The sequence below is a fragment of the Rattus norvegicus genome, chromosome 12, assembly GCF_036323735.1.
Source record: "Rattus norvegicus strain BN/NHsdMcwi chromosome 12, GRCr8, whole genome shotgun sequence".
NCBI lineage: Eukaryota > Metazoa > Chordata > Mammalia > Rodentia > Muridae > Rattus > Rattus norvegicus.
This window is the reverse complement of record NC_086030.1, coordinates 24,042,912-24,055,895: the sequence shown is the minus strand read 5'-3', so window position 1 is coordinate 24,055,895 and position 12,984 is coordinate 24,042,912. Positions and strand designations below refer to the sequence as shown.

The 12,984-nt window shown below is 38.3% G+C and overlaps 1 pseudogene; it reads left to right on the top strand.

Annotated features, from left to right (window-relative positions):
• Vmn2r116l-ps8 (vomeronasal 2, receptor 116 like, pseudogene 8) overlaps positions 1,400-12,984 on the top strand; it is a 37,074-nt pseudogene continuing 25,489 nt past the window's right edge.

Here is a 12,984-nt window from a genome sequence, read left to right as displayed (position 1 = left end):
TACTGCTGTTGCTGTTCTTGTTGTTCATGCCATGGTAACAGAGTCTCTAAAACTGATGGACTCCCTTACTGCAACTGGACTATAATTTATACAATAGTCTCTCCAGGGTGCTTTTTAAGGACTCTATCCCTGCTACACAATATCAATCCTCAGCCTCTCTCCTTGATCCTTCATAAATTCAAAACAAACACTTGAAGTATCTTAAATTTTCAAGTTTGGCTTCCAGTATAAGGTCCAACATTGGTCATGTCTAAAACATAGTTACTGTGCACTTACACTCAGAAAATACTTCGCATTAGATTTTCCCTCAAAAATGTAGGTCACCTCTCAGCAGAAACTCATCAGTCTCCGAGCAAAGCATATGATTTACTTTAGTCTTTCTAGTAGCTTGTTAATCAAAGCTGACTCTGGCCCCAACTAACAAGAACATTACATTTTTCACATAAAAACATTCAGTCTTTGTTTCCTTCTAAAATCCACAAGTCAAGCCTCTGCTCTGTGCACTCCTTTCAATTTTTATCTTTTAACCTCCTCCAGAAAAAATTAATGTGTTTTCAAACCTCAATGGCATTTCTAGGCCAAACTTCAAAAGTCCTCGCACAACAATGAATCCTAATCAAAACAACATTCTCAGGTACCTCAAAGTAATAACCAACTACACTGGTTCCAGCTTGCCATAGTATTTAATGGAAAATGGTGACACTATGTAGATGTACATGCAGATGGAAATGTATATATAGCATATATGTATATGATGTATATATGCATATTAATCAGGCAATGAGGATCTTCTGCTGTGAAATCTCTGTAGATTCTGGGAATCCTGGGGAATGCAGAGGACCTCCACTAAACATTTTACATAAGACCCTTATTATCTGGAACAGAGAGTGGGGCACTGTTCCCTATTTATGTAGAGAGACCCTTCCAGGATGGATCCTTTCTTCACACATCTAACTTTGAATCTTCAGGTATATACTAATTTCATCTTATCAAATGGTGTTTGTGCCAATAGCTTACAGACACCTGTAGAAGAGTCAATCTTCCTCATTTGTGTTGGATTCTTATTTTATTCTTGTGGTGACTTCTTTTTTATTCTTGGACTTGGATGACATAAGTATACTACAGAATACTACGAGGGCATGAGATGATTCTCAGCCATGTTTTTTCAACAAGTGTTTGTCACTTTTACAGAAGACCTCAGCTGTGAAGCGTGAAGGTACAAAGTATTGAAATTTTCTCCAGAGGACTGGAAAAAGCTGTCTTGCAATGACTAGGTAGTTCAAGGGACTTCTGTGTCTGTAACTCTTATAAACCCACAGAAGGGCCCACACATTCAGGTGCTGAAAGTGAGCATCTGGCTTCACGGCAGATTACGTTTGTGCTCAAAGACACCCTGACAATGCCCACTTTGATTTTTTTCCTTTTTACCCTGAAGCTTTCTATGCTCCTGTGCAGATTGTTCACTGATGAGTGTTTTGTTTCTTCCACAGACAATGTATACCAGGATGGGGATTTGGTGATCAGTGCATTCTTACCCCTTTATACCTATCAAACCTCCCAACACACTGAAGGGGCAGAGAGCATAGATGTCAGTCCACGGTAAGTGTCTCCTGCCTGATCTACCTAACTACATTCTCCAGTGTGCATCCTTAACCCATCTCATTTTTTATTCCCACCAGCACTTCTTCCATCAAATAAATTTTTCTTTCCATCCATTATCTTCTATTTTTATGGGTTTAGTCTGAGAAGAAAATCAATCTCGAGCCAGGTCCAACACTTCTGTCACACAGGAGGACGAATGATGTAACTTAGAATCCTGTCTTGTTCAGCACTTAGGGTGGCAAAACAATAGCCATTCTACAAAGACTTTCCACTGAATATTTCTTCTCTGCACTTCCTAATGTTGGTACAGTTGGGTGGGACTGTGCTGACTGTGCCCTATTTCTCAGGAGACTACCTATTCTATTTAGTTTTTTCAAACTCTATGTAGATAAATATTTCCTTCCTGCTGTCTTCAAACACTTTGGTATTACAAGATAGGTACTTTAGGATCTATGGGCAGACAGCAGAGATCTTTGAATTTTCTCTAGGATCTGAAGTATACCTGTACAAGAACATTCATTTGACACTTAGCAATGTCACTACAGCAATCAGAGAATTGTTTGCTAAAAGAATGAAACAGACTTGGACAGAATTTGAACAGGTGACCTCTGGTGCTGTGAGCAGAGAAGGTGCTACAGAGAGCAGTAATTGTTCCTCTTGTCAGATACAGATGTGTCAGGTGTTGCCTTTCTAGATATCTAGAAAGAAATACAACTTATCTACTTAGGTTCTCTCATCTTCCCCCACAACTCCTAACTTTTTGCTGATATATTTGCCTTCTCTTTTACTTACTGTCATGTCTATTTCCATTTTACTATCTGTAATTCTGCCGGTGGCATATGCTTGCCATTGTCATTGTGCTATTCTCTTCTCTGACTAAGAGAGTGATTAAGTCATTCATTTTATCCTTAAGTAAGCTTGCTTAATATCTTTCCTTTCTCTGTCTGTGTCTCTGTCTCTCTGTCTCTCTCCTTCTCTCTCTTTGTGTGTGTGTGTGAGAGAGAAAGATAGACAGAGAGACAGACAGAGACATTGAGAAAGTGAGGTATAGAGAAGGAGTTAGAGAATCTGAGTATCTGTGTGTCAGTGAGGACACATGTATGCCACATGTCACACGAGGACAGACTTATATGATTCCCTGATTTCCACAATATTTGAAACATTGTTTATTTCTCTATGCAGTGTTTGCTAGAAAACTGACAAAGGAAATTTGGCTGTATCCCCATCACATCTGTCTGTAGAAATGGTACATTATAAAAGCATGTTTAAATGAGGACCATTTTGTTGGTTACCGGAATTAAAATTTCTGTCCTTACACTTTCACTGCAACCATTTACCTATTGACCTGTGTCAAGCTCAGTGAACCCTATATTAATTTTTATTCTTATCCATGTCCAAACTTTCACATTTACCCAATACTTCATATACATTGAAATATATTTTAATGCAACCCATTACTTTTTATGTGATTATATTTTTATTTCCAATGCTGACCATGTGCTATTAATTACCTAATCAATTTGTATGCTGCCTCCTGCAGAACAATATTTCTCTCACTCTCAACATTCTTTGTTTGACTGTAGTTATTAGTCTTGTGTTCAGAGCTCATGAACTTTCCCCTGTCACCATTAGCATGTCTATTGGTTTCATCATATCTTAGGTCATATTTAGATAGACAGGAGGCTTGTGTTTTGTTCTGAGGCTAGCACTATACAAATGGAGCCATTTTCCAGTCCAAAATTTCTTTATCATATTGCTCACAAACATATTTTAGCTCCACAAAACATTTATAATACTTCTTTATATTTAATTTGTGGAGCACTATAATTTTTACAATGCACTGTGATCACATTCATCCCCTGTAAACTCTCATCCTCCTTCCAGCCCCACCACTGCATCTTCCCACATAGTTCCCCCTCTTCACACTGCCACACCCTTGTTCAGCCAGGTTCATTCCCTTTCATGCCCTGTATTACTCCCACCTTTTTTGTCTTCTAGAATGCTTTCCTGCATGTGCTCATGACAGTTTGATTAACCTGAATACATTTTCTTAATCTTCATATTTCAGCTATTTCAAAATATTCAGTTCTGTTTGAGATTTGAGTTTTTCCCTTAAGAGCTCTGAAAAATCCATTGCAATATTTTTTATAATTTTCCATTTCATTTGCATTAGACTATTGTGTTTTTATTGTAAATGAAATTTACCCTTAAAATGAAGGCAGAAAATTTCAATTTTCTTGACAAAATCTTAAATGTGTCTTTTTTTGTACATACTATCTTTTAATACTGGTTTCATAAAAAATTTCTTCATTATTTTCTTAGGAATTTATTTTAATATTTTTTATCTTACTAACTTTTTTGTAAGAAGATATGTTACTTGTAAGACAAGTCAGTTACAGATTCATGTATTTGCAATACAGACTTCCCCGCCCCATACACATACACTAAGACATTGTATAAAATAACGTTTTCACAATGAAAATATTAAAAACATCGATAAAAATAGATAAAAAGCACTGAATAAATATTGAAAGATGGGGGAATGGATATTTACTGATTCTGAGTAGTACTTTAGACAGAAACTAGAAGCCAGCGAGTATGCTAATGTAATAGAACTAAACAAGTGGAAGACAGCAAGCATCTTGCAAAACTACATTGGGAGATTTTTTTTCTTTTAGTGGATTTTTTTTAATTCAAATTTTAAATGTCATTCCATTTCACAGTTTCCACTCCAGAAACCAGCTATTCCATCCCTCCTCCCCCTGCTTCTCTGAGGATGCTCCCTCACCTATCCACCCAATCCCTCCCACCTCCCGCCCTGGCATTCCCCTACACTGGGGCTTTGAGCCTTGACAGGACTAAGGGCCTTTACTCCCATTAATGCCCAACAAGGCCATCCACTGCTCCATATGTGGCTGGAGCCATGGGTCCATCCCTGTGTGCTATTGGGATGGTGGTTTTGTTCCTGGATGCTCTGGGGGGGTCAGGTTGGTTGATATTGTTGCTCTTTTTATGGGGTTGCAAACCCCTTCACTTCCTTCAGTCCTTTCTCTGACTCCTACACTGGGGATGCCATTCTCAATCCAATGATTGGCTGCCAGAATCACCCTCTCTATTTGTCAGGCTGTTGCAGAGCCTCTCAGGAGACACCTATAACAGGCTTCTGACAGCATGCACTTCTTGGCATCCACAATATTGTCTGGGTTGGATGTCTGTATATGGGCTGGATCCTCAGGTGGGGCAGGCTTTGGATGGCCTTTCCTTCAGTCTTCACACTTTGTCTCCATATTTCCACTTGTGAGTATTTTGGTTCACCCTTCTAAGAAGGTCTGAATGATCCATATTTTGGTCTTCCTTCTTGAGCTTCATGTGGTTTGTGAACTGTATGTTAGGTATTCCAAGCTTTTGGGCTAATATCCACATATCAGTGACTGCATACAATGGTGTTCTTTTGTGACTGGGTTACTTCACTTAGAATATTTTCTACTTCCATACATTTGCCTAAAGACTTCATGAAGTCATTGTTTTTAATACCTGAGTAATATTCCATTGTGTAAATGTACCACATTTTCTGTATCCATTCCTCTGTTGAAGGGCATCTGGGTTCTTTCTAGTTCCTGGCTATTATAAATAAGGATGCTATTAACATAGTAGATCATCTGTCTTTGTTGTATGTTGGAATATCTTTTGGGTATATGCCCAGGAGCGGTATAGCAGGGTCTTCAGATAATATTATGTCCAATTTTCTGAGGAACCTAGAGACTGATTTCCAGAGTGGTTGTACCAGCTTGAAATCTCACCAACAATAGAGGAAATTTCCTCATTCTCCCTACCTTTGCCAACATTTGCTGTCATCTGAGTTTTTGATTTTAGCCATTCTGTCCGGTGTGAGGTGGAATCTCAGGATGGTTTTGATTTTTCTGATGACTAAGGATGTTGAACATTTCTTTAGGTGTGTCTTGGCCATTCAATATTCCTCAGTTCAAAATTCTTTGTTTAGCTCTGTATCCCATTTTTAATAGGGTTATTTGGCTCTCTGGAGTCTAACTTTGTGAGTTCTTTGTATATTTTGGATATTAACCCTCTATCAGATATAGGATTGGTAAACATTTGAATCTGTTGGTTAATATTTTTGTCCTAATGACAGTGTCCTTTGCCTTACAGAAGCTTTGCAGTTTTATGAGGTCCTATTTGTGGATTCTTGTTATTAGAGCATAAGCCATTGGTGTTTTGTTCAGGAAATGTGTTTGAGACTCTTCCCTACTTTTTCTTCTATTAGTTTGAGTGTATCTGTTTTTATGTGGAGGTCCTTGGTCCCCTTGGACTTGAGCTTTGTAAAGTGCTATAAGAATTGGTTGATTTGCATTCTTCTACATGCTGACTTCCAGTTAAACCAGCACCATTTGTTTAAAATGCTGTCTTTTATCCATGGGTTTATTTTAACTCCTTTGTCAAAGACCAAGTGACCATAGATATGTGGGTTTATTTCTGGGTCTTCAGTTCTATTCCGTTGATCTACTGGCCTGTCTCTGTATCAATACAATACAGTTTTTATTAGTAATGTTCTGGAATACTGCTTAAAGTCAGGGATGGTGATTCATCCCAGAAGAAGTTCTTTTATTGTATAGTTTTCGCTATCCTAGGTTTTTGTTATTCCAAATGAATTTGAAAATTTCTCTTTCTAACTCTATGAAGAATTGTGTTGGAATTTTGATTGGGATTGCAATGAATCCATAGATTGCTTTTGGCAAGATGGCAACTTTTACAATATTAATCCTGCCAATCCATGAACATGGGAGATCTTTCCATCTTCTAAGAACTTCTTCAATTTCTTTCTTCAGAAACTTCAAAGTTGTCATACAGAGCTTTCACTTGCTTGGTTAGAATTACCCCAAGGTATTTTGTATTATTTGTAACTACTTTGAAAGACATCTTTTCCCTAATTTCTTCCTCAGCCTATTTATCCTTTGAGTAGAGGCAGGCTACTGATTTGTTGGATTTAAATTTTTTTTCCGTTGGTGATTTTTTTTTGTCCATGTTTTTTAAATTGGATATTTCTATTTACATTACATTTGTTATTCCAATCCCGAGTTTCCAGGCCAACAATCCCCCTAACCCTTCCTCCTACCCTTCTTTATGGGTGCTCTCTTCCCCAACCTTCCCCCATTACCGCCCTCCCCCCAACAATCCCGTTCACTGGGGATTCAGTCTTGGCAGGACAAGGGCTTTCCCTTCCACTGGTGCCCTTACTAGGCTATTCATTGCTACCAATGCAGTTGGAGTCCATGTATACTCTGTGGGTAGAGGTTTAGTCCCTGGAAGCTCTGGTTGGTTGACATTGTTGTTCATATAGGGTCTCAATCCCCCTTCAAGCTCTTTCAGTCTTTTCTCTGATTCCTTTAACGGGATTCCCATTCTCAGTTCAGTGGTTTAATGATGGCATTCGCGTATGTCTTTGCCTTATTCTGGCTGTATTTCTCAGGAGAGATCTACATCCAGTTCCTGTCACCCTGCACTTCTTTGCTTCATCCATCTTATCTAGTTCAGTGGCTGTATATGTATGGGCCACATGTGGGGCATGTTCTAAGTGGGCGTTCCTTCAGTCTCTGTTCTAAATTTTGCCTCCCTATCCTCTCCCAAGGGTATTCTTGTTCCCCTTTTAAAGAAGGAGTGAAGCATCTGCATTTTGTTCATCCTTCTTGAGTTTCATGTGTTCTGTGCATTTAGGGTAATTCGAGGATTTGGGATAATATCTACTTATCAATGAGTGCATACCATGTGTGTTTTTCTGTGATTGGGTTACTTCACTCAGGATGATATTTTCCAGTTCCATCCATTTGCCTATGAATTTCATAAAGTCATTGTTTTTGATAGCTGAGTAGAATTCCATGGTGTAGATGTACCACATTTTCTGTATCCATTCCTCTGTTGAAGGGCATCTGGGTTCTTTCCAGCTTCTGGCTATTATAAAGAAGGCTGCTATGAACATAGTGGAGCATGTGTCTTTGTTATATGTTGGGGCATCTTTTGGGTATATTCCCAAGAGAGGTATACCTGGGTCCTCAGGTAGTTCAATGTCCAATTTTCTGAGGAAACTCGAGACTAATTTCCAGAATGGTTGTACCACTGTGCAATCCCACCAACAATGGAGGAGTGCTGTTCTTTCTCAACATCCTCGCCAGCATGTACTCTCGCCAGAGTTTTTAATCTTAGCCATACTGAATGGTGTGAGGTGGAATCCCAGTGTTGTTTTGATTTGCATTTCCCTTATGACTAAAGATGTTGAACATATCTGTGGGTGTTTCTCAGCGATTTGACATTCCTCAGCTGTGAATTCTTTGTTTATCTCTTAACCCCATTTTTAATAGGGTTATTTGTCTCCCTGCAGTCTAACTTCATGTGTTCTTTGTATATTTTGTATATAAGCCCTCTATTAGTTGTAGGATTGGTAAAGATTTTTCCCATCTGTTGGTTGCTGTTTTGTCCTAACAACAGTGTCCTTTGCCTTACAGAAGCTTTGTAGTTTTATGAGATCCCATTTGTCAATTCTTGATCTTAGAACATAAGCCATTGGTGTTTTGTTCAGGAAATTTTCTCCAGTCCTATGTGTTCGCAATTCTTCCCCACTTTTTCTTCTATTAGTTTGAGTGTATCTGGTTTGATGTGGAGGTTCTTGATCCACTTGGACTTAAGCTTTGTACAGGGTGATAAGCATGGATTGATCTGCATTCTTATCCATGCTGACCTCCAATTAAACCAGCACCATTTGCTGAAAGTGCTATCATTTTTCCATTGGATGGTTTGGGCTCCTTTGTCAAAAATCAAGTGACCATAGGTGTGTGGGTTCATTTCTGGGTCTTCAATTCTATTCCACTGGTCTATCTGCCCATCTCTATACCAATACCATGCAGTTTTTATAACTATTGCTCTGTCATACTGCTTGAGATCAGGGAGAGTGATTTTCCCAGATGTCCTTATATTGTTTAGGATAGTTTTAGCTATCCTGGGTTTTTTTCTTATTCCAGATGAATTTGCAAGTTGTTCTGTTCTATTAAGAATTGGATTCTAATTTTGATGGGGATTGCATTGAATCTGCAGATCGCTTTTGGTAAAATGGCCCTTTTTACTATATTAATCCTGCCAATCCATGAGCATGGGATATCTTTCCATCTTCTGAGATCTTCTTCAATTTCTTTCTTCAAAGAGTTGAAGTTCTTATCATACAGATCTTTCACTTGCTTGGTTAAAGTCACACTGAGATATTCCATATTATTTGGGACTATTATTAATGGTGCCATTTCCCTAATTTCTTTCTTGGCTTGTTTCTCTTTTGTGTAGGGGAAGGCTACTGAATTATTTGAGTTAATTTTATACCCAGTCACTTTGCTGAAGGTGTTTATCAGGTTTTGTAATTCTCTGGTGGAACTTTTGGGATCACTTAAATATACTATCATATCACCTGCAAATAGTGATATTTTGACTTCTTCTTTTCCAATCTGTATCCCTTTGATCTCCTTTTGTTGTATTATTGCTCTGGCTAGGACTTCAATTAGTATATTGAATAAGTAGGGAGAGAGTGGGCAGTCTTGTCTAGTCTGATTTTAGTGGGATTGTTTCAAGTTTCTCTCAATTTAGTTTAATATTAGCTACTGCTTTGCTGTATATGGCTTTTACTCTTTTTAGGTATGGTCCTTGAATTCCTGTCCTCTCCAAGACTTTTATAATGAAGGGGTGTTGACTTTTGTAAAATCTTTTCTCAGCATCTAATGAAATGATCATGTGGTTTTTATCTTTGTTTGTTTATATAGTGGATTATGTTGATGGTTTTCTGTATATTAAATTATCTCTGTGTCCCTAGAATGAAGCCTACTTGATCATGATGGATGATCGTTTTGATGTGCTCTTGAATTCGGTTTGCAAGAATTTTATTGTGTATTTTTACATCGATATTCATAAGGGAAATTGGTCTGGAGTTCTCTTCCTTTGTTTGGTCTTTGTGTGGTTTAGGTATAAGAGTAATTGTAGCTTCATAGAAGGAATTCGGTAGCGCTCCATCTGTTTCAATTTTGTGGAATATTTTGGATAGTATTGATATGAGGTCTTCTATGAAGATCTGATAGAATTCTGCACTGATCCCATCTGGACCTGAGCTGTTTTTGGTTGGTAGACTTTTAATGACTGCTTCTGTTTCTTTAGGAGTTATGGGGTTGTTTAAATGGTTTATCTGTTCCTGATTTAACTTTGGTACATGGTGTCTGTCTATGCAATTGTTCATTTCCTCCAGATTTTCAAGTTTTGTTGAATATAAGCTTTTGTAGTAGGATCTCATGATTTTTTAAATTTCCTCTGATTCTGTTGTTATGTCTCCCATTTCATTTATTTTAATGTTTATTAAAGAATTTGATTCATTACTTTTCTTTTTTTTTAAAAAAGTATTTTATCAATTTCAGTAATTTATTATCATTCCTTTAAAAATCTTTATGGATGTCTGAGTGCATGTATGAATGTGTGTATGTAAATACGTGTATTTGGGAACATATTTAGGAGAAGGTGTGTATATGTGTGAATTTATAGTGTGATTACCTGTGCTTGTGGTGTGTTATTGTGTGAGAAGTTGTATGGGAGTGGGTGTCAATATAAATCTGAGAATTTCATGAGTGTTAGTTGTTAACCAGTTTATGTTTAAGAATGTATAAAAATGTGAGCATGTGTGTGTGTGTGTGTGTGTGTGTGTGTGTGTGTGTGTGTGTGCACGCATGTGTCTATCCATGGACGGTGTGATATCAGGCTATTTGAGGAGTTCAGAAAATTTTTTTGTATTCGTGATGTTGGGATTACTGTATAGAAATTTTCACACAGGTCATCCAAAAGGTAGCCAGTTCTCTTAATTGTCACATAATTTCTCTCTCTCTCTCTCTCTCTCTCTCTCTCTCTCTCTCTCTCTCTCTCTCTCCCCCTTCCTTCCTTTCTTTTTTTTGTGGTGGACATTTTTAATTTACATTTCAAATGTTATGCTCTTTCCAGGATTCCCATTCTTAAACCCCCTAACCCATTCACCTCCCCTGCTACTATAAGGGTGTTCTCCTTCCCCAACCAGACCCCCTTCCCTGCTCCCTCCTCTGACATTCCCCTACACTGGATGATCAAGTCTTGGCATGACCAAGGGCTTCTTCTCCTGTTGATGCCAAAGAAGGCTGTCTTCTGTTACATATGCAGCTGGAGCCATGGGTATGTCCATGTTTAGTCTTGGGGTTGTGGCTTAGTCCCTAGAAGTTCTGGTTGGTTGGTATTGTTGTTCTTATGGGGTTGCAAGCACATTCAATTTCTTCAATATTTTCTCTAACTCCTCCAATGGGAACCCAGTTCTTAGTACAATGGTTTGCTGCTAGCATTTGTCTCTTTGTCAGGCTCTGGCTGGGCCCCTCAGGAGACAGCTATTTCAGGCTCCTATCAGCAGGCACTTCTTGGCTTCGTCAATATTGTCCAGTATTGTTGGGTGTATATATATGGGCTGCATCCCCAGGTGGGGCAGGCTTTGAATGGACATTCCTTCTGTCTCTGACCCAAACTTTCTCTCCATATCCCCTCCTATGAATATTTTTGTCTCTCCTTTTAAGAAGGACTGAAGCATCCACTCTTTGGTCATCCTTATTCTTGAGTTTCGTGTGGTCTGCTGCCACACCATTTCTACAACCACAATATGAACTTTTTATTTTCTAACATTTCAAACATTTGTTTCTCCTGTAAGATATGATAGAGGAAAAGAGTATGCATTCCATCGCTAGAGGTTTACAATATTCATATTTATCTCATTGCTCCAATATGTGGACCTCAGGAACTGTGAAGTGTGCTATAGACACAGACCTGTTGGGAAAGGCCAGGATCATTGGGAATCTCACATTCCCAATACCTGATTCAGTAGAGCCTGTCTCCTACCATCACTGGTATCTATCTATTTGTCAAATTAAAGAAATTAATCAAGTTAATCATTAAAAGAAAAGGATGATTTCTTTTCTCACACATTTTATTGACAGTGGTAATTAATTGTCCAGAGAAATCTGTTTAACCCTGATAATATACACATAGTACACTTGATGAACTTCAATTTCAAAGGATTGAGTGAGCCCATAACCACAGCCATATTCCAGAAATTTTACATCTCTCACTTGTTACAATAAGTGCTCATAAATCCTTAGAAAGCTTGTATTTTTTATTTTTAAATTAATTGATAAATTTAATAAAGAAAATTCCTCAAGACATAAATAAATGAATGAATTCAAGTGAAAACCAGAACATCAATCAATATAAAGATCCTACAGTGTTCTAACAACTAGTGATTTTTAACTTGATTATCAAGAGTCTCAAACACTTGGGGGTTCATATATTTACTGAGAAAGAAAGAAATGAAAATATTGAATCTGGCATCATCAAATTGTAAAGGGATTCATAAGACAATGCAGTTTGTCTGTGGAGGAAATGATAAACTAAATCTTTTCTCCTAATTATTGAATATAGTCCAGCTGAGGAATTCATTCTTTAAGTACAATGAGGACATCATTCCGTTCCAAAGCTTTGGATAATACATAACACAGAGAATCAGAGTTATTATCTTAATTATACTTGAAAAGTTGGCCTTATCATGAAAGTCACTGTTGCAATTTATTCCTACATCCAATGGATGGATGGATGGATATATATTCAACATTTTCCTTTTATGGCTTCTCATTCTTAGTAAGAAATTTTTATATAACCTTGAATGTATAATCATACAAATATTAATAATGTAAAACAAACAGGTACTAGTAACAAATCCTGAATATATTTTAACAAAATTTTTAGTATACATAAAATTTGACCATGTATTAAAAATACGTTATAGGCTCCCAAACCCCATGGGGCAGACAGCTCATCGCCCAGACAGGTGGACACTCCTGAGACTGCAGGGCAGGAGAGACTTCCAGTACCGCCCACCCTTGCCCACATCCCTGACCCAAGACGAAGGTGTATAGGGCCTCTGGGAATAGGAAGATAGGGGCACTCAAGCTGCAGGAATGCTGGGGTCCAGGTTGTGGTGCAGACTGCACCCAGATATGAAGAGTCCCAGTCAAACAGCTCCGTGTACCCAAATCCCGTGGGAGGGAGAGCTAGAATTTCAGAGTGGCAGACATGCCTGGGAAGCCAGAAGAGACTACTCTCTGCCCACAATTCTGACTCTAGAGGAAAACGCCTAGGACGTTTTCTGGGACCCATGAAAAGGCCGGGCAGGCCCTTTTGGTTGCTTCCTTCATGGAGAGTTGAAACCCAGCTCTAAGGAGAGACTTCATGCCTGAGACCAGAGGTAAGACCAACTTTTCTGCTCCAAGTGACCTGCCTGGTGGACTC